Source organism: Typopeltis vanoorti, chromosome 7, assembly GCF_054136105.1.
Source record: "Typopeltis vanoorti isolate ZY-2024b chromosome 7, IOZ_Tvanoo_1.0, whole genome shotgun sequence".
Lineage (NCBI taxonomy): Eukaryota > Metazoa > Arthropoda > Arachnida > Uropygi > Thelyphonidae > Typopeltis > Typopeltis vanoorti.
In genome coordinates, this window is record NC_143555.1 from 36,927,493 (window position 1) to 36,953,359 (window position 25,867).

At 35.9% G+C, this 25,867-nt stretch overlaps 1 long non-coding RNA gene across 1 annotated transcript; it reads right to left on the reverse strand.

Annotated features, from left to right (window-relative positions):
* Positions 1–2,598: 2,598 nt before the first annotated feature.
* On the reverse strand, positions 2,599–20,252 carry LOC150104590 (uncharacterized). Its single transcript, XR_016548597.1, has 2 exons — positions 20,035–20,252; positions 2,599–2,782 (listed from the first exon to the last, which is right to left on the reverse strand). It is a non-coding gene; the product is annotated as an uncharacterized LOC150104590 (long non-coding RNA).
* Between the last annotated feature and the right edge of the window lie 5,615 nt (positions 20,253–25,867).

A 25,867-nucleotide genomic window follows, 5' to 3' on the forward strand; every position in this document is an offset into this window, starting at 1 on the left:
ACAAATTCTCTCCTTTAAAATTCTCCTTCAATATTATCTTTCTTGTACAAATTTTCTATATACTCTTTCCATCTTTTTTTTCACTACTTCTTCCGTCAGACATTTACCTGAATTACTTTTTATAACTCCTAATTTAGGGATAAACTTCCATGTAACATTTATTTTTTTAACAGATCTCTTGTTCTATCCATAATATTGCTTTCTTCAATTTCCTTGCACTTTTTGTTTAGATGTTTTTCTTTATCTTTTCTAGCCTGTCTTTGGAAATCTGCACTGAGCTGTCTAACCCTTTCTTTGTTTCTCTGAAGTTTCATTTTTCTTCTTTCCTCTGCTATTTGAATAGCTTCTGACAACCATTTACAATCTTTCTTTCTTGCTGCTTTATTAAGTCTATATATATTGGTAAGCAGAATGACTCGGTTTCTAGACATGTTAAATGTTATTTAACGTCTAGAAACTGAATTCTGAGATAATAGAGAAACAAGTAAATTTAATATAACCACAAAACTAGTTTCGTCGGAATGCCGACTTCGTCAGGTGTGATAACATAAAAAGCAAATAAAAGACCTAAAAAACATTGCAGCATTACAACAACAGATGCAAGCTCTAGGGTTGGTAGAAGCCTCAACAGTGTTTTGATGACAGTGTATAGTAGTTTATTAATACTTTTGGAAGAGTAACCATTATTTGTGAAGGTCCTTTTAAGATGTTTCTTCTACCAACCACAGAGCTTACATCTCCTTATCTTACATCAGTTCTCTCTCGCCTAAACTGGCAAGAATTTAAGAAGTTCAATATCAAAACATGTTTCATCATCACCATCTTCAGTTTCCAGGTGTCTACAGAATCATATGCAACTGTGAGAAACCATATTACGGCCAAACTGAAAAGTCTATGTCTCGAAGAATACCAGAGACATCTCATACAATAGAACCAGAGCTAGCGCCCTCTCCAGCCACGTCTTGTTCTCAGTTAACTCCAATGTTGAAGGCCACCAACATCAAATAGATTGGAATTCAACATCCAACATTCATAAATGTTACGATGAATTAGAATGTCACATCCTGGAATCAAAAGAAATAATCCTTGACTCTTCCCACATGAACAGCAATCTCAGTTATGGTCTGCCAGACTCGCATAGCTCTGCTATTTGGTACTGGCGAACTTGTGAAGTTATATGCTAGCATGTACATAACAACAGAACTGTAGCTCGGACTCCAATTCAAACATAACTACAGTTTTTAATGCTCTGTTGTTGTAATGGTGCAATGTTTTTTATGGTCTTTTCACACCTGACAAAGTCTGCATTCCGATGAAACTAGTTGTGTGGTTATATTAAATTTACTTGTTTCTCTATTATCTCAGAATTCAGTCATTAAATAATATTTAACATATATATATATTATTATTACACCCTCCATGCAGTTGACAGTCTCATCGTGGGAAGTTCATTCAGCTGACAACATATTTATCATACAGAATCTTAAAATCCTTAACACATTTTGCATTAATAACATATTCTGGTAATGCATTCCATTCAATGACAATTTTCCATGTAAAAAAATCTGCTCCTCACACTCTTCTTCACCATGCTTTTACATAACTTCCAGGAATGACCTCTGGTTCTTCCTCCTCACCTTCTACTCTTTTTATAATCCCCTCTGGATTAATATGATAAAATCCTCTCACTAACTTAAATGCCTCTATCGTATCACCTCTCTTCATATATATAAAGGACTGACATTTTGTGATATGATTTTCGCATGTCAAATGTATTATAAGGAGTGCCTCTGATGTTTTCTGTTTCTTGTTTTTGCTATCTGTTGATGTGCAAATGGTTTTTAGACTATTCATCTATTGCATGTAATAGTTTTAGCAGTTTGTTCCGTTTTCAATAATCACATAATACTATCTTCATCCTGGCATGTATATTTTTCTGATGATCAATTATATGTCATTTAAAAATTTTCAATAATTAGAAGTGTAAATTTACAAGAGAATTCTAAATGATACAAAAATTTACCATTCCACTGCATACACATACAAAAAAACTGATTATAACATGTAACTGTTGTAATCAGTTTTATTTGCTAGTCACAATTAATACAATTAATAACTACACAATTAATGTAGCTATATTTAAAATCACAATGCAAAATTACTTTGGATGTCAGTGATTTAAATGCTGTTACTAAATGACAAAGTAATACAGATTATCTTTACATGCAGGATTTAAAATAAACAGAACGGCTGTTGATAATTGCATCAGTAGGCCATGAGACATCTGTGTGCCTCAATTCTCATTTGAACTCCTCTATGCCACATCTTCAGCACTAAGATTTCAGTGCTTGAGGATATAATGCATCCGTATGAAGGAACAAACAGTTAAATATGAAATCCATGTTTTTTTTATTTATTGTTTATATTAATTGTCTCAGGCTATTTTGACATCTGCTAACCTTATGACATAGCATACATTGAGTGTTACTGGAGTAATTAATAAAAACTCATACTGTATGGCCCTTTTGTTGATTAGCTTATAGGAATTTTATATGCAGTTAGAAGTTTATAACACTTATTAAAATTTTACAATTTTGTTTTTAAGCATTTTATTGGATATTATTCATAACTGAACAATAGTCATACAGTCACTGGTCATACATGGTAATAGTAGTAACTAACAAGAGAGAGAATATTTATATAGGTAATTACTTGAATTCTGTCTCATGTGAAGAAAATGGAGGAAGGTTACATAATCGTGCAGTTCCTACAGCAGCCAAGCCTTAAACAAAAACAAAATACACTTGAATATTAATTGCAGCACTGAAGGAATAGAAAAAAAAAGATATATATATATATATATATAAGTTTAATAATCAGCTTACAACACTTCCTATGAAATGAATAAAGAATTCAAATTCTTCTTCATCACTGTTTGTACCTCAGCATATCACAAGATTCCTCTTGAAGAAACAAATCCTACCAGTATTTGGTACTAGTAGGTACTGCTTCTCTTTAATTTTTATTATTATAAAGAGAAACCTCCAGGGAGTCAGGGTCTTATCAAGATAGCCTTGTATCACCTGCATCAGACATACCTTTTCTTGAATTCATTCACGCTACCTGCATCACAACCTCTAAAGGCAATCCATTCCAATCATGCATCACTCTGAGAGAAAAATCTAGCTCTCACTTTCTTCAACTTCTAGGTTGAAGAAAGTGAGAGCTTTCTTCCACCTAGAACCCCCCCCCCCCCCCCACCATAAAATGAAAAATCCAATCTATTGGTATCCTATATAACCTTTCAGAAGTTTGTAAGTCTTAAACTCTCCTCATAATCTACATTCCATAGTTCTTTATTTTTAAACACTCACCATTGCACCCTCTCCACTGTATATGTATCACTTTGGAAACCAGGAGCCAGATCTGTGCACAATAGTACAGCAATCCCTCGATTAGTGCGCCTAATGCGTTCCTTAAAACAGGCACATTAATCGAAAACGCACTAATCGAATATAATAACCTATGGGAAAAAGTATAATTCGTTCCTCAAATTTCTTTATAGAACCTTAATTTTTTTATTAAAGAATTAAGGTTTTCATTTAACTAGGCTCAGAGGGACCTAGTTAAATGAAAACCATGAAGCTGAAAGACAATAAAACATATTCAGAACATAAATTTATTATTCTGCTTCTTAACCCCTTAACATACAAAGATGTCTGTGACACATCTTTTGTTTATTGCACATATAAATAAACCGAATATAGACGCTAGACAATCTTGTGCCTATTTCCTTTCAGCCGAGAAAAGTTGCGAACGGCGTGTATCGGCTATTTCGTTTGCGTTTGCACAAATTCATCATTATTTTTCAAATAATAATGAATTTGATTGAGCAAATCACCCTCGTCCAAAACATTGGCAGTAAAATGACCGCTTTCTGATTTTTAATTGGTACGTTAAGGGGTTAACAAAGAATTGAGCTAACATAGTTTGGCGGGCATTTTGTTTCTTTTTTTCATACAACTGACGGTATGGCCCTATTGCCTCTTCTACTCTTCTGCAAATTTTACTGCTCTCTTCATCAGGTCAGCCTCTAAGTATTGCTGCTTAAAAACTTTGATTGTACAAAAAATATTTTCAAATTGTTTCTGTGAAATCTCTTTTGGCTGACTATCAGCTGTTAAATTTTCTTCATATTCTTCGGGATCCTCCTGCTGTGCATCTAAATTTAGCAGGTCTGAATCACTTCAGAATGAGATTTAATTAACTCTTGGATGTTATCATTGTCGATCTCATCACAACCCAGTTCATGCCCGATGTTGGCAATTTCCTCAACAACATTATATATTTCATTTGAAAAGCTTCCAAAATCTTTTGCACAATGTGGAAGAATGTGCTTCCAAACAGATCACATATTGGTAGCAGTAATTTCATTCCAATATTGATGAATATTTTCAATAGCAGATTTAACATCAAATTTCTTCCAGAATTCTACTAATGTCATAGAATTCTCACCAGATGTTGCTTCTATCCTATTTAAATGTTTTTCTCAGGTAGTATGCCTTAAAGGTTGTGATAATCCCCTGGTCCATAGGTTGTATGAGAGAAGTTGCATTTAGCAGTAAAAATTTGGAACATAGTATACATGGAAGTAGTGTAGTATGTCATTAAAAATAACTTTGTAAAATGTTTTTAATCGGTAACCAAATTATTTCATTCTGGCGAGTGATTTTTTTAAAATAGTTAGCCATAAAAATGTATAGATAGAAATTTTTTAAAATCTGTAATATTTATTTTTAAGATGTATATAGGCACACTAATCGCATTTGGGTAAAAAAAAATGACGCACTAATCAGGGGCGCATTAATCGAGGGATTACTATACAGGTGAGATTACATCATGGCCTATTTTCCTTACATGTTAAGGCTAGTTCATTTGTTATAATTAACCTCTAAGTTGTATTATCTTTTCTATATGGTCCTTGAATTTCAACTTCCTATCTACTAAATCTCTCAGATCCCTAGCCTAATCAGTTGCTTCAAGTGTAATCCCACCAATATAGTATGCTATTAGATATGAGGTGCAAAGTGTGTAACTACATTTACTGATGTTGAATTGATGGCCATTTTCTCATGCACATTCCAATCTATTCAAATCATTCTGCAAGTAGTACCACTTATCAGCTGCAATCCTGATTATCCTGTCCATCTTTGCGTCATAAGCAAAGAATTGTATGTGACCTGTGAAATCTTTACTAATTCATTACTGTAAAGATTGAATAATGGAAAGGACTGATTCCTCTGGTACACCTTAAAGTTTGAAGGCCCACATTTCCCATATATACCACTTTGATATCTGTCAATCAGCCATGCTTGTATCCACTTTAATATTTCATACTCCAATCCTATATTTTCTAATTTATGCAAAATTTCCATATTATATCCAGTGAAAATACTTAGCAAAGTTTAAAAGGTATTATGGCATATCTGTTCCCCTTGTCTATCTCAATGGCAACATTATTATATTGATAAAATGTGAGCAAGTTGCTGAAACATGACTTTTCTTAGTAAACCCCTGCTGTTCAAAGTGCAGATTCTCTGTCAAACCCATTTCTATACAAGCTTTTACTAACTTTTACAAAATCTTCACCACTCCAGAGATAAAGATAGGTTGATAGTTGGATACATCAGTCTTTGCACCACCCTTGTACGATTGATGGGATTGTCATGCATTCTTACCACTTCTGTGGAAAGTGGCAAGAATGCATCCCTTTCTGATTCATAGTGAAGAATTTATGGAGACAACATGTGTTAGAATAATTACTTCACTTAACATAAAGTAACATTCGACATTTCAGACCATGCACTAAATCCCTACATCACACCAAAACCTGGTTTGAAACAAAATTCAAAGAAGCTTGTGAAATGCTGAAACATCATCCAAATCTGAACAAAAATGGATTAATTATTCCAAGATTTTGGAGGACACATCTTCAACCTGTACAGCATCCAGAACAATCCCAGGCAGAAGAAAATCTTAATACGACAGAGGACTTTAGAAATTGTTTAATGTAGTTGTTTCCCCCCCCCCCCTCCCAGGCTATGGTAAATGATTAACAAACATTTAGATTCATCTTACTTTTGTATAGTGCAGTGTCGTAGTTCGTACCTATACATATATATGTTTTCCTGATGGTGACCTCAATACAGAGGTCGAAACGTCAAATGTTACTTTACTAATGCTAAGCAAAGCAATTATTCTAATGTGTGTTGTGTCTCCATAAATTCTTCACTATAAATGCGGACTACAACACAACCTTAAAAGAAAGAATTCCCTGTTCTGAGGCTGAAATTATATAGCCTGGTCAAAGAAACAGCCAGTTCAGTTAAATGTTTTTAGCTTCTGTGCTGATATCACACCCATGGGCCCCCTTTTGTCAAATTCTTATTCAGTTTGTGCAACAGCTTTAGTACGTCATCCTTATCCACTTTAGTTTCTTCATCCAGGTTGGAAGCTTCTAGCAAATTTTCATATTTTTAAAACAATTTTTTTACTCTCCTTTTAGAATGTAAATCAGAATAAATATTAATTACAATAAATGCAAAATTGCTATGGTCATTATTCCATGCTAAAATCTCTTAAGCTTTAGCCTACTATCTCTGTGTTAAAATCCTGGGATTTGCTTCACAGCATGAAGAGGAACAAAATAAATGATTAAGGTGCTAATAGTTTTCTGGATTTCAAACCAGCATCTTTAGAATACTATCAGGTGGTTGTGGAAACAAATTTAACTGAAAAAAAAAAAAAAAAAAGTATTCAAAATTAGGTTAAACATTGTCTTAACAATGGCTATCAAATCTTTGGTGGATTAATGCAGCCATACTTATTCAGATTACGGGAATGCTTCATAGTTGGTTCTGATTCTAGAAACATTCTATGAACAGTCTGTGCTACAAGGTGGTCTTCTATTTAATTCTGTCAGAGTGTAGTCAGCCAGTCCTGGCTTGCCACAAAGATGGCAGGTGGCTTTTATGTTTTTCACGGCAGATGTTAAGAGATCTTCCCATATGTCCACAAAATGACAAGCTGCAGCCATACTGAACTTCACACAATGCATGCATCAGTGGATGAGATTTATTCTGAGGAGAATGGCTTAAGATTGATAGTTGGTTGTATGGTTAAAAGAACTTTAGTTATCTTGTCAGTGTGCACTGAGTCTATGGAATGGTAATAGTTTTATAGTGACCTTCTGTCAGGTGGGGGGGGGGGGCATATATATTTATAAGGGTTGCAACTATTCACTAAAAAAGTGTGCAAAGATAATCAAGTTCTGCAGTAAGAGTTATATCATTACAATAAATGGCCTTGGCCATTTGTGTTAAATGTATTCAGAAAGCCTTTCTGTTTAGTTGGGAGACTGCATGATTACTTATGTACCTTCTAGTGTTTGTATATTTTTTTATTATTTTTTTTTTAATAAGAAGAAATTCCCAAGAAAAGATAATGAACTATTTAGAAAAATGTAAGAAAATATCTAATGTGTCTAGGAGTAGACAGTTTTCACTCCTCCTGTTGTAGAGTGTATTTTTGGATATATAAATGCACTATATATGTATTTAATGTGTCCTATCCATGGGATCAAACATCAAATACATCATCTGCATGATAGAGCCAACTACAAATTTGAGTTAGTATTCAGAATAGACAGGATAGGAGAGAAGGGGATGTGCTGCTAATGATATCCAATGTCTTGAATCCAGTTAGAGTTGAGACCTATGACTGCAATACTAGTAACAATTTTTCATGTGGGAGTGAGTTTGAAGCCATCTGGTGTGAGGTGGAATCTAACAAGATCAATTACATAGTCGGATGTTGTTACAGACCCGGTGGATTGGTTGCGGAACAACTTCATCAAGCAGCACGTGACAGAAGGAACTCTACGTCAATGAGTGTTAGATTTGATTATAGTGTCAGAGGGCATTTCAGTTAAAGACGTAACTATTCTGCCTCCAGATGGTGATAGTGATCATGAGGCAATCACTTGGAAAGTGACTAAGTATGTTCTATTCAGAAAAGGTTACATGCTGAACTACAAAGCAGGAAATTATGACCAACCAAGGAGTATCCTGAGTTCAGTGGAATGGGATCCGTTGCTGGACAGTGCATGGGAGGCATTTAAACAATACTTAAATGATGCAATATCAGTGTATGTCCCAAGAGTTCAAAGAATAAATAGGGTAGGAGTCAAATGGATGTGTAATCTTATTAAGCAAGAGATTCGTAAGTAAAGAATGATGTGCGAGGAATATCGTGTACATAAGGATGATGTCCGTTATGAAAGTTAAAAGCACAGGCTAAAATAGTCACAACTGTTGTACAGAAAGCAAAGTTTGAATATGAAAAGAAATTGGCTGTGTGCTAAAGACAAACCACAAGAATTCTATTAATATGCTGCAAAAAAAAAGAAAGAATAACGCTTCTAAATGCAGATGGCTTGAGGGTTACAGACGGAGAAGAGGTTGTTCAACTAACTAGTGCCCATTTTGTTAAAAGCTATCAACGTGGTGTACACAACATTGAGCTCACTGCTACTTCTTAACTGGATGAAGAAACTCAGGTGTATGAGGATGACGTATTAGAGCTGTTGCACAAACTGAATAAGATTTCAGCAATAGGGACTGATAGGATATCAGCATGTGTGCTATAAGAGCATGTACAGCTAAACTGGCCATTCCTTTGACCAGGCTGTTTAATATGAGTCTCAGAACAGGGAAAAATTCTGCAGGAATGGATAGTATGTATGGTAATTCCATTGCACAAGGGTGGTGCAAAGATCGATGGGTCCAACTAATGACCAATTAGTATCTCAGAAATGGTGAAAGTTTTGGAAATACTGGTTAGGGCTTGCATTCAGAAATGGGCTGACAATGAATCTACTTTGCAATGAGAACATGGATTTACTAAAGGAAGGTCATGTTTTAGCAACTTGCTCAACATTCTATAATAATGTTACCATAGAACTAGACAAAGGGAATGGATACACCATGATACTGTTGGATTTTGCTAAGGCTTTTGACAGAATACAGCATGGTAGACTGCTGCATAAATTGGAAAATATGGGTTTGGGTTATAGAATATTAGCATGGATAAGAGGATGGATGACTGACAGACATCAAAAATGGTATATGTCTGCAAGAATTAAGCTAACAAGTGGTGTACTACAAGGATCAGTGCTTGGTCCACTGTTATTCAATCTAGACATTAATGATATTGGGAAGGATTTGACAAGCAACATACAGCTAAAAGATATATTTCGGTGATTATACCACATTTTTTATTATTCAGTTATACAAAATACTGAAATAATAGTTCCTGACAAGTTTCGTAAATCGTAGGATTTACATCTTCAGGGGGTAAATAGTATAACTTAAAGTTTAAACAAGAGAATTAATAAATACAAATCATAACTGTCTGGCTATTCATAAAACTCAAATAACAAAATGCAGATATAAAACATTATTGACGTTGAACAATACTGGACGATGTCACATGTTCTTGTTCTCGTTCATACAGTCCAAGCTCAGATTGAGGTAGATTTTTTATTAGAGCTGACCACACTTGATGGAGAATTAAACCTTGATTTTTATTGCATTGGGCTGGGTTTTTTTAGCATATTAGCAGCTTCTTTAAATTTTCTTATATAACTGTTGTTTTCTATGTACGACATTGTCGTTTTTTTGCCAGAGTACATCGTATCCAGTGGAAGTGATATGGAAAGCAAGACCCATTTTTTGTTCTCTTTTGTATTGTATGTCTTTTTGGTGTTCAGCCATGCGTATTTCTCCAGATCTAATAACTGAAATATATCTTTTGAACCAATTAGCCACAGAAGTCTACGCCTGCAACATACAGCTATTTGTTGATCATGTAAAAGTAGGTAAGGTAATGAGGAATGCTGCTGATATGCAGTACTTGCAGAATGATTTGAATAGGCTGGTATTGTGGGCAAGGAAAAATGGATGCCAGTTCAATGTCATTCACTTCAGCGTGATTAGATATCCAATGTCATATTATATTGGTGGGATCATGCTTGAAGAAACTGATGAGGCTAGGGATCTTGGACTGTTAGTAGATAGGAATTTAAAGTTCAGGAATCATGTGACAAAGACTGCAAATACAACTCAAAAAATAATTGCAATGCTGAAATGAACGTTCGCATGTAAAGATAAGGATGTCATTTTGTCTCTTTACAAGGCCTCGACAAGACCTTACTTGGACTATTATGCACAGTCTGGTCTCCTGGTTTCTGCTGTGATTCTGATATATTGGAGAGAGCAAAATCCAAAAGCAGAGTTAAAAATGATATCAGGATTGTGGAATACTGATTATGAAGACAGATTGAGAGTTTGTAGACTGCAGACACTAGCAAACATGAGAAAGAGGGGTGATATGATTGAGACTTACAAACTTCTGAAAGGGTCATACAGGATTTCAATTGATAGAATTTTTCAATTTTTGAAGGGTGGGGAAAGGAGAAGAGGGCATCCTTGGAAGCTGAGAATGAATGCCACTAAGAAGGGGGCGAGAGCTAGATTTTTCTCTCACGCATAGGGTGATGCACGATTGGAATGGATTGCCACTGGATGTTGTGAGTGCAAGCAGTGTGAATGAATTCAAGAATAAGTATGATAACTGGTGTGTGTGTGGTATGTGGCCTCCCTCGATGAGTCTCTGACTCCCTGGAGGTCCCTCTTAATGATGATAATAATATTCTATCATTAAGAGCTTATACTTTACATACAAGTTGCCAAAAAAAGTGTCACATCACAAAAGGCACCAAGAATTACTGAAATAAGATAGCCAAAAGGCTTCACTTTGGCAATGCACAATTATTCAAATTAAGTGGCTATTGACCATGCTGTATTCTATCAAAAGCCTTAGCAAAATCCAAAAGTATTATGGTGTATCCCTTGTCTAGTTCAATGGCAACATTGTTATAGAATGTGAGCAAGTTGCTAAAACATGACCTTCCCTTAGTAAACCCATGTTGCTCATTGCAAAGGAGAAATTCACTGTCAACCCATTTCTGAATGTGAGCCCTAACTTTACCAAAATCTTCACCACCACTCCTGAGAGACTAATTGGTCGATAGTTGGATACACTGATCTTTGCACCACCCTTGTGCAATAGAATTATTCTTTTCATTCCTGCAGATTCTTCCCTGTTCTCAGAGTGATATTGAACAGCCTGGTCAAAGGAATAGTCAGTTTAGCTGAACACTTTTAGCACACGTGCTGATATCCCATCCCCATTGCTGAATTCTTATTCAGTTTGTGCAACAGATCTAATACCTCATCCTCATACACCCGAGTTTCTTCATCCACGTGCTGATATCCCATCCCCATTGCTGAATTCTTATTCAGTTTGTGCAACAGATCTAATACCTCATACACCCGAGTTTCTTCATCCATTGAAGAGGTAGCAGTGAGCTCCAGTGTACACCAGGTTGATAGCTTTTAACAAAATGGGCACTCATTATTCAAATTAAGTGGATATCGAATCCAACATTATTTCAAATTTCAAAGCCGAATAGAGAAACTACAAGAGTTTCGTGCTGAATATAGAAACTATAAAAGTTTCAGAGGATCCAAGCGTAAGCAATCCTTGCATGACAGGGGCAACTCTTAGCAAAGTTGGAGCAAGCTCTGATCACTATCCTTAGTATTTCCCATAATGTAAAACACATCTCCTAGCAGATATGTATGATGGGGGGGGGATCACTACCCAGACCGGTTTCGACCTTTTTTGAGGTCTCATCAGTGAGAGCCAGACCCAGATATATGTAAATACTCAGGTTGTAATGATGCAAAGCTTATACTTTACATATAAGTTGCCAAAAAAGGTGTCACGTCACAAAAGGCACCAAGAATTACTGAAATAAGAGAGCCAAAAGGCTTCACTTTGGCAATGCACAATTATTCAAATTAAGTGGCTATTGAATCTAACATTATTTCAATGCCGAATAGAAAGAATTTGGCACGAATACAAGAGTTTCGTGCCAAATATAGAAACTATAAAAGTTTTGGCGGATCCAAGCGTAAGCAAACCTTTCATGAGAGGGTAGTAAAGGCGGAGCAAGCTCCGATCACTATCCTTAGTATTTCCCATAATGTAAAACACATCTCCTAGTGGATATGTACGATGTTATACATTATAGAGGGGGGGATCACTACCCAGACCAGTTTCGACCTTTTTTGAGGTCTCGTCAGTGGGAGCCAGACCCAGATGTATGTAAATACTCAGGTTGTAGTGCTGCAGAGCTTGGAGATGTTTTACATTATGGGAAATACTAAGGATAGTGATCAGATCTTGCTCCACCTTTACTACAAGTTGCCCATCATGAAAGGTTTGCTTACGCTTGGATCCGCCGAAACATTTATGGTTTCTATATTTAGCACGAAACTCTTATAGTTTCTCTATTCGGCTTTGAAATAATGTTGGATTCAATATTCACTTAATTTGAATAATTGTGCATCACCAAAGTGAAGCCTTTTGGCTCTCTTATTTCAGTAAGTATTTACATATATCTCGGTCTGGCTCCCACTGACGAGACCTCAAAAAAAGGTCGAAACTGGCCTGGATAGTGATCCCCCCCATAATGTATAACATCATACATGTCCGCTAGGAGATGTGTTTTACATTATGGGAAATACTAAGGATAGTGATCGTAGCTTGCTCCACCTTTACTACGAGTTGCCCCTGTCACGAAAGGTTTGCTTATGCTTGGATCCGCTGAAACTTTTAGTTTCTATATTCGGCATGAAACTCTTGTAGTTTCTCTATTCGGCTTTGAAATAATGTTGGATTCAATATCCACTTAACTTGAATAATTGTGCATTGCCGAAGTCGAACCTTTTAGCTCTCATATTTCAGTGGGCACTCGCTAGTTGAACAACCTCTTCTATATCTATCACCCTCACACCATCTGCATTCAGTAGAGTCATTCTTTCTTTGACTTGCAGCATAATGATAGAATTTTTTGGAATTGTCTTTAGCTTGAACAGCCACTTTCTTTTCTTACTCAGACTTAGTTTTCCATACAACAGTTGCGACTCTTCTGGCCTGCTGCTTATAATTTTCATAACTGACATAATCCTTATGCACACAGGATTCCTTCCACATCATTTTCTTACTTGATAAGATTATACATCCATTTCACTCCTACCCTATTTATTCTTTGAACTCTTGGGAAACATTTTGGTACTGCATCATTTAACTATTTTTTAAATGCTTCCCATGCTCTCTCTCTATATTCTCATCCAGTAATCAATACCATGCTGCTGAACCCAGCATATTCCTTAGTTGGTCATAATTTCCTGCGTTGTAGTTCAACATGATCGCTGTCACCAACTGGAGGCAGAATAGTTATGTCCTTAACTGAAATCCCTCTGACTATAATCAAATCTAACTCTCTGACCTCAAGTTGTTGTTGTCGAGTCCATTGAAGAGCTTCTAAATATGACTGTGGATCTGTAGAACTGCTTTGGCAATCTGTCGAACTTTGATGGAGTAGAGCTTTTCTCTAGGGTTATTGTTAATTTTCTGTAGAGCAGCAGCAATTGCTGGACAAGAATAAATATGGACAGGTGTTAGTTCAACTCCTGGACAGTTTTTTGCATGTTTCATAGCTCCTACTACCATCTGAATGAATTTTCATGCTTTTAAAATGTTCCATTCTTAGTCTGGTGATGACTGTGGTTATTTCTCTATTTTCATTCTTCTTCTTCTTGATAGTTTGTTTTACCAATCTTGTTTTGGCGACAGAGTTAGCATCAGTTAGTGATAGTGGGTGTAACTGTTTGAGGTAAGTATCTTGCTTCTTTGGCTAGCCTGTCTGCTCTTTCGTTGCTTTCAATATTTACATGGGCTAGTAGCCATTGCAGTGTGCAGCTCTTAATTTTCAAATTTAAGGTTGTTAGTAGTTCATGAATTTGCCTGTGCGAGTTTTGCATTTCCATTTTTTAATGCCTGAAGTGCAGATTTTGAATCGCTGTAGATGGTTATTTCTTCTGTAATGTTTATTACTGGATTTGAGAGATAAAATTTGAGAGCTGTTTGTATGGTTGTTAATTCACAAGTGAAGTTTAAAGCTATTTTGTCAGCTGTGGTTTTGATTTGCATTTCCTTGTCTCCAGGTAGAGTTAGGAAAATCCCTGAACCTCCTTGGTTGAGTGCTTCATCAGATGATCCATCAGTGTAGGCAATGACATAGTTTGGATTATTAAAGTGATGTATAGTGTCAAGTCCTTTTCTTTTATTTTCTTGCTGTGAATCCTTTTTTGAACAAGGTTCAAGGAGATTTAAGTTTATCATTGTGTTTTTTGGTAGAATAGTGGAAAAGAATGGCTCTTTGCTTATTTTAATGGATAGGTGCTTTAAGTCGATCTGTTTCTAATTTCACGATCATATTGTAATGTAGATGATCTCTTTAGTCTAGATTTTCTTGTCCAGGCATTATAAGTCCTGAGTGAGATGTGATCCTGTGGATGGCTCCTGATCCTTAGTGAATTTAATTGTGGAGAGTTTTCTTCTGTCTCCTAGCATATGAAGCCCACACTCTTGTTCAGCTTTTAAATTATTTGTGGATGAGACTGCACCTAAGATCATTTTTGCTACTCTTGATTATACTCAGTCAAGTTTTTCTTTTGAGCTAGTAGAAGCTGGAGCCCAGATTGATGAGGCATATTCCATAGTGGGTTGTGAGTGCCATATATGTAGTTTTGAATGTCTTCAGTTTTGCACCCCACTTTGTTTCAAAAAGCCTTTTGATGATATTAAGCTTTTTAAGAGCTTTATTAGATATACAGGAATACCTTGTATAGAGTGGTTAATTGGTTCCAAGAGGTGTCCGCGCTATGCAAAACCATGTTGTTCGAGGTCTATTTATAAAGGTTTTCAATTTAATTTGTTTATTACAAAAATTTAGGATAATAAAAATGTTTAAAAATGAAAAAAAAAAATTGTTATTTTTATTAACTAAATAACAAATAAAATCCTTTTAAACTGATATAAAAGTTGTAGAAAACAACACTTGCTTCAATTTTGGCATACAGCAATCTACTTTTTACTAAAGTAGTTTTTTAGTGTTCATTGAACCGTCCTTGTCTTTGTCTCTTCAAGTACTAGATCTCTGTAGCATTTGATGGCATTATTGAGACTTTGTCTCACTTTGATGCTTCTTTCCAAATTCGGTGGTCGGCATTTATGAGAAAGTCGGAAGCTTCGTCGATTTTTCTCACGAAAGGTGATAGGTCAGCAAAGGAAAATTTTTCAACCATGACATCAGTGGGCTCATCTTTGTCTTCTTTTGATTCATAGGCTCGTTGTTGTTTCAACTCCAAAAGGATTTCATCATCCAGATCATATGAATGAGAATCAATACATTTGTTCACATTGTTACAATCTAAACTTGTAAAACCAAGATCTTTGCCCATCTGCACAATTTCTGTTGAGATTTCCTCTTTCTGTGTTGCAAAGGTAACAAAGTCCTTTGAACAATGCGGCAAGATATTATGCCATACGGCTCTCATGTTGCTTTGAGTTACCTCTTTCCAAGATTCATAAATATTTTCAATGGCATCTTTTATGTTAAATTTCTTCCAAAATTCACTCAAAGTCCAAGAATCTTCTTCTGCTGCAGCTTTAATAGTTTGAGCAAAAGTTCGGTTTAAATAGTTAGCCTTGACAATGGAGATAACGCTTTGATCCATCGGCTGCAGAATTGATGTGTTTGGAGGGAAAAAAAAATGAATCTTGACATTTTCATCTAAGCTAGTCAACAGAGTTGGATGGCCTGGCGCATTGTCTAATAAAAGCAAAATTTTGAAAGGAATATCATTCTTTTTACAATAGCTTTTAACTTCAGGGCAAAAACAAATTTTAAACCAGTCTTTGAAAAAAATGAACGAGTCACCCACGCTTTTTTTATTCGAACACCAATGAACGGATAAATTGTTTTTTGTAAAGCCATTAAGAGCTCTTGGGTTTTCCGCTCTGTACACTAACAGTGGCTTCAATGTTAAATCATCTCATGCATTACCTCCTAGTAAAAGTGTCAATCGGTCTTTTGACACTTTATACCCAGCTTGTGTTTTTTCCTTCTCTACTAGAAATGTACGAGATGGCATTCTTTTCCAGAACAAGCCAGTCTCATCAGCATTAAAAATTTGATCATCTATGTAGCCTTCCTTCTCAATAAGCTCCTTCAATTCATTGAGAAATAATTCTGCAGTTTTAGTGTCAGCACTTGCGCTTTCACCTTGGATTCTTACGTTATGGAGTCCCATACACTTTTTGAAATTGTAGCACCACCTGCGACTTGCTATAAAAGTTTCACTGGTTGTACCTTCTTCATTTTCGCTTTCATTTTCTTTTATTTTGTCATTTAGACTTGTTGCTTTTGCCTGGATTATCATTTGACTCAAAGGAATCTTTTCTGATTACAATCTTCAATCCAGATCATTAGAAGGCGTTCCATATTTTCCATTGTAGAAGATCGAGTTCTCATGATCACTTTTGACATATAAGAAACAGTGCTCATTCCATGTTGTTTAATCTTTTCTTTGCTCTGAATAATTGTTCATACAGATGACTCATTCATTGAATTCTCACGTGCTATTTTCAAACGAAGCGCCATTCTCGTGACATTTTATAATTTCAAGTTTCTTCTCTAATGTCAGCCACTTGCGTTTTTTTGTTATTCCAACAGTGTCTTCTTTGTTTTGTCTCTTTTCACTCATACTTAAATAATAAAAAAATATTAAATACTAATATTAACGTAAATAATGAAATGCCGCAGGGAAAGAACACGTCTATGTGAGAGCCAATCGAATAACTACTGCATAAACTTGACTCTCGACTGTCACTTGCGGCACCCAGGAGTCGCCGGTCAGTGTTGACAATGTTAGTGCAATAATAAAAACCACATTAGCCCAAAACCAGCGTTGTTCAAAACGGCGCTATACAAGGTATTCCTGTATTTGTAATACGAGTTGTAAATCTCAGTTCAGTATCTAGGGTTAGGCCTAAGTATTTTGGAGACTGTTTTTTCTATTTTGGTATTATATATTTTGATTTGAGGGTTGTAATTGTGTCTGTATTTTCTATCAGTGGAGAAGATGCCCAGTTTTTTTTTTTTTCTGGGTTTATTTGTAGTTTAAGTTCCTTTGCCCATCTTTCTAAGCCTTTTATTGAATTATTTAGGACTTTTCCAGATTGCTGAGGTTTACTGCTTGTGTGCCAGATTGCTCTATCATCTGCATAGCATGCTATTCTTGTGTCATTTATTATGTGAGAATGGATATTGTTCATATAGATGAGAAACAGCAGTGGACTTAAAACAGAACCTCGTGGGACTCCAGCCCAAGTTCGATGTATGTTGAAATAAATTCCATTAATTTTTACTTTCATTTTTCTTCCTCAAGTTCCTTCCATCATATGCTGCTTGAGGAAGTGGTTTTGCAACAGTTCAATAAATTTAGTTTCATTCTTCTCAAGATTTTACTGCTACCCAATCAATGGTTGGATAATTAATGTCCCCCATTATGATTACTCTTTTCACACTGTTCATCTTTATTTGGTGATGCATGTTTTTGTCACCAGCCACCAATCCACTAGGTCTGTAACAATACCCCACTATATATTTGATCTTGTTAGACTCCACCTCACTAGATGGCTTTAAACTCACCGCCACCTGAAATACTGTTACTAATATTAGAATCATATGTCTCTACACTAACTGGATTCGAGTCATCTGACATCATTAGAAGCATGCCCCTCCTCTGCTATCTTCTCTATCCTTCCTAAAAATACTGTACTCTTGCATACTCAATACCAGTTCGTATGTCTGATTTAGACAGCCAGGTCTCGCTAATTCCTACAATCTGAAGTCCCAACATACTGACCACAGCAACAACTCTATCCCTTTGTTTCTGATACACCTAACATTTGTGTACAGACATAAGCTACCTGCATGTTGCATTGTATACTCTTGTCTGTAGTCTATGTGACACAGACTACAGACAAGATAGGTTTCATATTTGGTCACGATGTCATACAAAACCTTACTTACCTTGCAAAAAATATACTTGTCTAAGAGCTCTTCTCTATTTTTTAAATGATGATATATCCTGATTAGGGGTGTTTTTCCATGACAGGAAAAGTTATTTTTATTAAATAAAAAAATATTCTATTTTGTCCAGCTTGCAGCTACTCACCATCTGGCAAAATCCACTTGCTATGAGTGAGTAAATACATCTTTTGAGTCCTGCACATAACCATCTTAGGTTTATGATTATATGTAAATGTCACCTGATATTATGCATTTGAATGAACACAAAGAATATGCAATGGAACTATTTCTGATGTATGGGGAGAGAATATTTTTACACATGCCTTATCCTGGGTGTTGCAAATTACACAGGCCCATCACAATGGTCACTTAATCTGGAATTTCTGCTCTAGAGACCAAACAAACTTTTTTCAAGCGATATCAGTTCTCGAATAAGTAGGGATATAGTCTCATGCCTGATAATGAAATTTTTTTGTAACTTAAAAGGCATTTACACTGCAGCACCTATGCCACTGCAGAATTAAACCACAGCCTACTTGTTGGAAAGTGAAGTAACACTTTACATTACAAAGAGAGGATAACTGTTCACATTTTTGCTTTTTTAGATCTTTGTTCATCTACTAGTTTTCAGAAAGGAAACTTATACTGGGCAATAAATTCATGCTCAATCTCACCACTATTGCACATTAACCATGCTACTGGCCAGGATGTGTATATATATACATTCAAGTTACCATGGATGCAAAGTGCATATTAAAATTATAATACCATTGACATTACATTAAACTGTATGATGGATACGAAGCGTATGAGGATGCATATTTGATCCATAATGGCCGGTAAGGTGGTTAAAAGTCAGGTACCTTAAGAACTCTTATCCGCTGTGCTTTCTTTCCTTTGCTGATGCCTCACTGATGTAAAAAGTACAAGTCTTTCATCAACAAAGCTGTAAACTATAAGGCTTCTATTTTTTTTCTATCTTTCAGGAAGATAACGACCATTTTGCCAATCTCAAAAATACTTAGGTCTACTGGTCTTGAAGTCGAGAAATAACAATACGAATTAATAATGAAAAATGTTTCCAATGTCCATAACAAGTGAACAAAAACACTTTCCCAATAAAAGGGTGCATGTTGTGTTGTCTTTCCAACTTCACCACAGAGGTGCTAGTGTGCTCAGATTCAGAAAGATGCACCGTTTTCAAAATTTTTCCTATTTTTCTGAAGACAGAACTGAACAAAAAGAATAGAATAAAAGTGACAATAAATTATCTTTACAGAGAAGTAAAGAAATCAGAGTAAATATATTACTGGAAAAAAAAAAAAAATCACGGATTCCTCTCTTATACAGGTGAGGAACCTTTATACAAGGTTTATACTTATAGGGAGGTTATGAATAGTTATATATATATATATATATATATATGTAAAATGTATAAGTTCCGATGAAAATTTTATATAGTAAATATAAAAACAAGTTTTATATAGTAAATATCTTAACATACATTGTGAAAAATATAAACTTCGTTAAATCGCTTATTTGCATATTACGTAAACACATCAAAAATCACTGACTATTACAAATTTCTAAATATACCCGTATGTCACACGTTGCCATTAATAAAGATGCTGTACTTTTTTTTTTTTTTTTTTTTTTTTTTTTACAGAAAAGCACTGATCCTCAGTGTGAAGAAAATGCAACTTTCATTTCATGACAATTTTTTCGAGTCCTCTAATGTACTTCAATTAAAGGGTGAATTATAGCAAAGATTCTGCTAAACAAACTATAAAATAAATTATATATACTTGACCAGTGAAGTTTAATAATGACAAAAAAGGTGAGAAACAAACTGTGAAGAATTGTTATTATACGGGGGGGGGGGATTTATGACAAATTAGACCTACTTCCACCAAAGATATAAGACAGCATTCGAGTGAAAGTCTGTTTGACATTCTTGCCATTGTGAATAACATAGACAGATGCTGCAATAAGTCCGAAACCGCCAACGAGACGACAAGATATACACTGTCCACGCTTTGTTTTGGTTTGCTCGTTATCGTTAACTATGCTAGAAACTTCCACCGCCATTGAAAGCGAATCATTTACACAAACATATACACGTTACATACTAATTACAACATTCAATAGGTGGCGGTAAATTGTGGTCGTGGCATGCGCAGTTCATGAAACGAATTAATATAACGAAGCAGCCATTAATGATAAGAAATTTGGTATGCATGATGGTCGAGTTTCACAGAAAAATGAGCATTATTCTGAAAATAAATCGAATGTGAACTGGACTGGATATTCTGTAGTGATCAGCAATAGACACAATGGTTGTCCTTGATAAAAATCACTTCTATATACTGCTAAATACATTTTTAAAATAAAAATTTTTACTCTTGGAAATAGGTAGGGTAGTCGTCTCCATTCTTAGCTGTAATAGAGCGCTATGCTCACGTTACTGATGATTTTGAAGACTGGGATGAAAGTTCGACAGTCAACTACCACCATCTCGTGATCCTGAATCCTATTTCATATCATTGTCTGTACAGTCTGACTTCGACGGACGATTTGATCCCAAAGTTGTGGGATCAAAAATTGAGTTTTGGAAAGGAAAAAAAAAATCCAATTGCTGCTCCAAACATCAACTAGAAAAATGGTTGAAAAAAAAAAAAACGAATCTAGGAAAAGTTCCTCTAGTAAGTAGTGTAGCTAGGCTTTTTTTTATGCCCTTGGCAAATTCGTAGCTCTCATCTGGAAGCTTTGAATTATAGCCAAAGGCTAATGAGGCCAGCATGTGACTGTAAATTGAGGGATGAAAAAGTTTCCTCCAGGATGACTTTCCTGGAGTAAACGTTCCTCACCATCTGAATCTGATACCAGACTATGGTTGATATTCTTTCTCTGAGCCTTACCTGGCACTTTATAAAATCACTCGCAAATTTGGAACATGGGAATCAGACTGAGAAGATAGACACTGAAATTTGCTTTTCAAGGTGCTATGCCCGACATAACAGAAGAGAGGCTCAGTCCTCCTGAAGCAGAAGACCGGTGCCTATCTTTTTGATAAAACCCAACAATGCATAGGAGACTACCCTGTTATATAAACAAAATCTACAGCACTCTATTACAACACTCCAACCAAAGCACTTCATTAGAAAATCTTGTATCATCCCACCAAACACTATTTCACTGGGACCTGCCATATTACAAAGAGCCACCAAACCTGACACAGATATTCAGTGGAGAATGTGGCAAAATGCAGTACCACTCCAACTATATTAAGGAAATTCAATCCGGATTGAATTTACTTAGAATTCCACTTCAACTGCTTAAAAATATTTCGTTCATCTCCGAAAACGTCAGTCTTAAGTTGGTTGTCTCCCTGCAAAAGAGGTATATCTCAGGAATATCTCAATCTTGTCCATACAGAGTCAAAAAACCCATTCGATCTGAATTTCTTCATCACTGCGAAAGAGTAATATAGTTTCTCTCTTCGACACGCAAGACCAGACAGCACAACAGTTTCACACAGACGGCTACCTCTCCTTGAGATCTTCAAACAAAATGTTAGAAGTCGTATCCTACATGAGTATTATTACAACAGGCACAACACCCTAGACCGTTTTCACCAAGACTGGAATCCATGAAATTAACTCCTGCTAAGCAGAGACTGCATCACAGTCCCTTTCCAACATAGAAGTGACATCATTGCTATCCCCTCCCAAAGAAAGGAACAATAAAAAGATTTTTTTTGCTAACAGTGTAAATAATGAACATCTTAGTTTGAATGCCAAATGGCTATTTTTCTGGCAACCTTAATAATAATGAAAGAGATATAAATCTTTTGATGTTTAACTGCCAGTAAGCGAAACTCTAAGAACTCGGACTAAGATCTATGAGTTTCGTACCGAAAAACTATCTGCAAATCCAAATGTAAGTAACCACTTGGTAGTGCAACACCAAGGCAACTCGAAACAAAGGTGGAACAAGCTCCCTCACTATCCTTGATATTTTCTCATAATGTAAAAAACAGTATTACAACCCCCTAGGGATTGTAATACTGTAATTACATTATGAGGTCACTACCCAGACCGGTTTCAACCTTTTTTTAGGTCTCATCAGTGAGTAGGTAGACCTGGAAGATAACAAGGTTTAAGTGAAAAGAACTTACATACCTTCACTATACGAATGCCATAAAGGTGTGCTTGTATATTATAACATAGATTGAAAGCCAAGCGGCTATTACTGGCAGTTAAACATCAAAAGATTTATATCTCCTTCATTATTATTAAGGTTGCCAGAAAAATAGCCGTTTGGCTTTCAATCTATGTTATAATATACAAGCACACCTTTATGGTATTCGTATAGTGAAGGTATGTAAGTTCTTTTCACTTAAACCTTGTTATCTTCCAGGTCTACCTACTCACTGATGAGACCTCAAAAAAGGTTGAAACCGGTCTGGGTAGTGACCTCTCCTCATAATGTAATTACAGTATTACATCCCCTAGGGGCTGTGTTTTTACATTATGAGAAAATATCAAGGATAGTGAGGGGAGCTTGCTCCACCTTTGTTTCGAGTTGCACTACCAAGTAGTTACTTACAATTGGATTTGCTGATAGTTTTTCGGTATGAAACTCATAGATCTTAGTCCGAGTTCTTAGAGTTTTGCTTACTGGCAGTTAAACATCAAAAGATTTATATCTCCTTGATTAATGAACATCTTACTTTAATGTAAATAAGCAATATTGTCCTATAGCAACTGTTATTTTCGTGTAAGGTATAGTATCATATCAAAATGACTGTTATTGGTATGAAAAGTGTAATATCATCATAACAACTGTTATTATTATGTAATTTATCTTAACAATCAATGAGCAGGTAACCTCTCTGGCTGACTGCAGAGAACCAGAACCAGTTAATCCTATACATGCGATTGTTATTTTTAAATTTTAAAAAAAATTAATCTCCGCCAGGTAGCCAAGGTAATGAACGTGCGTTCATATCGCTGCTGCTGCCTTTTTTCACCTTTTATACGTTTGTCCACAAAGAAGGGTTTGCATTTTAATATAACTCTATTCTCCAGTCTGAGAGTTGTCCATTCACACCAGTTATGTGCGCGTATACGTGTAAATAAGTGATATATGACAGTTTTATTTTCCCTCTGTATTAATTCCAAGCTATCTTCAACTTCGACGCAATAATTCCCTTCTCGCCAACTGCACCCACTGGACTCTTCACCTGCGGCTATTGCCGGCGAAGGATTACCTGTCGTGGCAACAGCAAACTCCTGTGCAATTACTGACATTGCACAGGAGTTTGCAATGCAAAACAAAAGCCCCTTCCTACGACCTAATGAACTAATATAAGCAATCCTTGGGCACAGCAGCCAGAATCATAATTCAGAACCTCATTCGATAGAAAGAACTGCTCAGAATATCCTTTCATCTCCAGCTCCATGGAGGAACAGAGTTCCCAGACGATGAGAAAACTGTACTTTCTAATCGTCTTCCACATGACGACTTAGAAGGGATGACTAAGCATGGTTCTTAAATACACCACAAGAATCCCAGAGCGTATATCTCAGCTTCAGGATCTACACTCGAAACTGAAATGCAAAAAGAGGAGAGCAGCGGTTAACAAACAGGTGTAAGCATATCTACTACCTAAGTAATAGGCTGCAAACACAATAACGGGACCGATATTAGATTCAACTTATAATCACCCTTTTCATAAACACAATGTCGCTGAGTTTTCTTTCTCTCAATGCAAGAGGATGTGCCTCTGCTTTATGCAATAGAATAGTCCTTTACCACATACAGTAATATCATATAGATCTAATACGCTTCAAGAAACAATATCAACTCCTCATTCCAATTTATCTAGAAAATGGGAGGAGTGGCCTTATGACCTACATCATTCTACAAACTCAACACCATGGAGCAGAGATTAGCTTAGGCGTCCATCATAGTTTCCCCACAAACTGAAAATGATTGCAGACATACGAGGATATATAGGTATTATTTCTGGGATCATTCCCATGTTACTCCACTAAGTAAAGTATTATTTTTATGGTTATATAGCAAGGGTGGCCACAACGTGGCTCGCGATCCGCATGCAGCTCGCGTCCATGCGGCTCTTCACGATCTACCAGGAAAAAATGAACAAAAGAGAAGAGAAGAGAACAAAAAACAGCAAAAAAAAATTTAAAAAAAAGAGAAGAAAGAGAGAAAAAGCAGGGTTAATAAAAATTACTGCAATAAAAAAGTTTAATTCGAAACACGAAGTGAAGAGTCTGTGTAGCTCATTGGATGTGAGCTGCTGCTTGGACGCTGACCAGTGCAGATTTGTTTTATTTGTGCTCCACGTGTCTAAGCTATTTTCCCATTGTAAGAGGATTAGTTCGACTTAGGCCGATTACCAGTCTTATTGACCGTGTTCCCGCAAGTAATTGCCTTAGGAATGTCGACCATAGTCGGTAAATCTGTAACTCAACCCTGCAATTCTACAGTATCCAGTTTGGCCACTTCTATTGGAAAAGACAAGAAAGTAAAGGATTCTACAATGAAATCTCCAGAAACGTCGCCGAATACTTCTAAGGATATCGGAATGGAAGTCTTGAATTCGCTAAACCACCCGAAGAACTTGACTGGACAAAAGCCTGTATATTGAAATGCGATCCTGTCGGTGCCCCATACACAGAGGAGGATGTAATAGAAGGTTAAATCAAAGGTAATATCAAACAGATTAGTAGCTATGCACTTTGAAAAATTAGGGAAAATTTACATTTTAGAAAATATCGCCAGTTGTAAAGATGTGGGCCCATGTTCTCTCTAATAAGAAAAAATTAACTATAAATCTGAACGAAGATACAAAAGTAGAGATATACCGTACGTAATTAAGGTTCAAAACATGACCGGAATAGTCATAATTCCAGGACGATCTCCGGCATATTTCAGTTGCAGGAAAATTGGACATTTGCGAAAGCAGTGTATGGCACCTAAGTGTGATAAATGCAAAAGAACCGGACATGATACGGAAGACTGTAAAGGGCAAACTTATGCATCAATGTTGGTTAAACGACCAGTATTAAACCAACCTAACCAAGAAGAAGAGCTGGAGTCAGTAGATGATGTACAAGAAAACAATACTGTACCTCATCTAGAAGAAAAAAACCAAATAGGCACCAACGAAGAGGAATCAGAGCAGGGTGGTTCTCAAAATATATCAATTGTGCCATCAAAACTAGTGGAACCCGAAGGAGAAAAAACAACGGAAGAAAGAGAAAGGAATAGTACTGGTTTAGAAACAAAGATCAGGTATCTATGAGAAAAGAGGAAGAAGAGAATATGATACCTGACAAAAGGGCAAACAGCAGCGCGTCTACCCCAGGGAGACGTGAAAAAATCCAGTTCGTAGCTAATGTAAAAGCAAAAAGAGAAAAGGAAAAACAGAAAGAAATAAGGCCTGCTAATATATAAAAAAATAAAGATAAGCTAATTAAAATAATTACAATGAATTGTAATGGATTGAATAACCAGGTTTCACAAAATTGCTAACAAACACAATATACCAGAACCAAGTAGATATGGTAATGCTACAAGATAACAGATTAATAAAAAAAAAATTCAGAAGCAGAACAAAAACTACACAGACATCTGCAGTGCCACTAGTACATTCTTGGCGAATAAGTCCCAAGTAATGGCATTGCAGGTTTAATGATGTTGATAAGT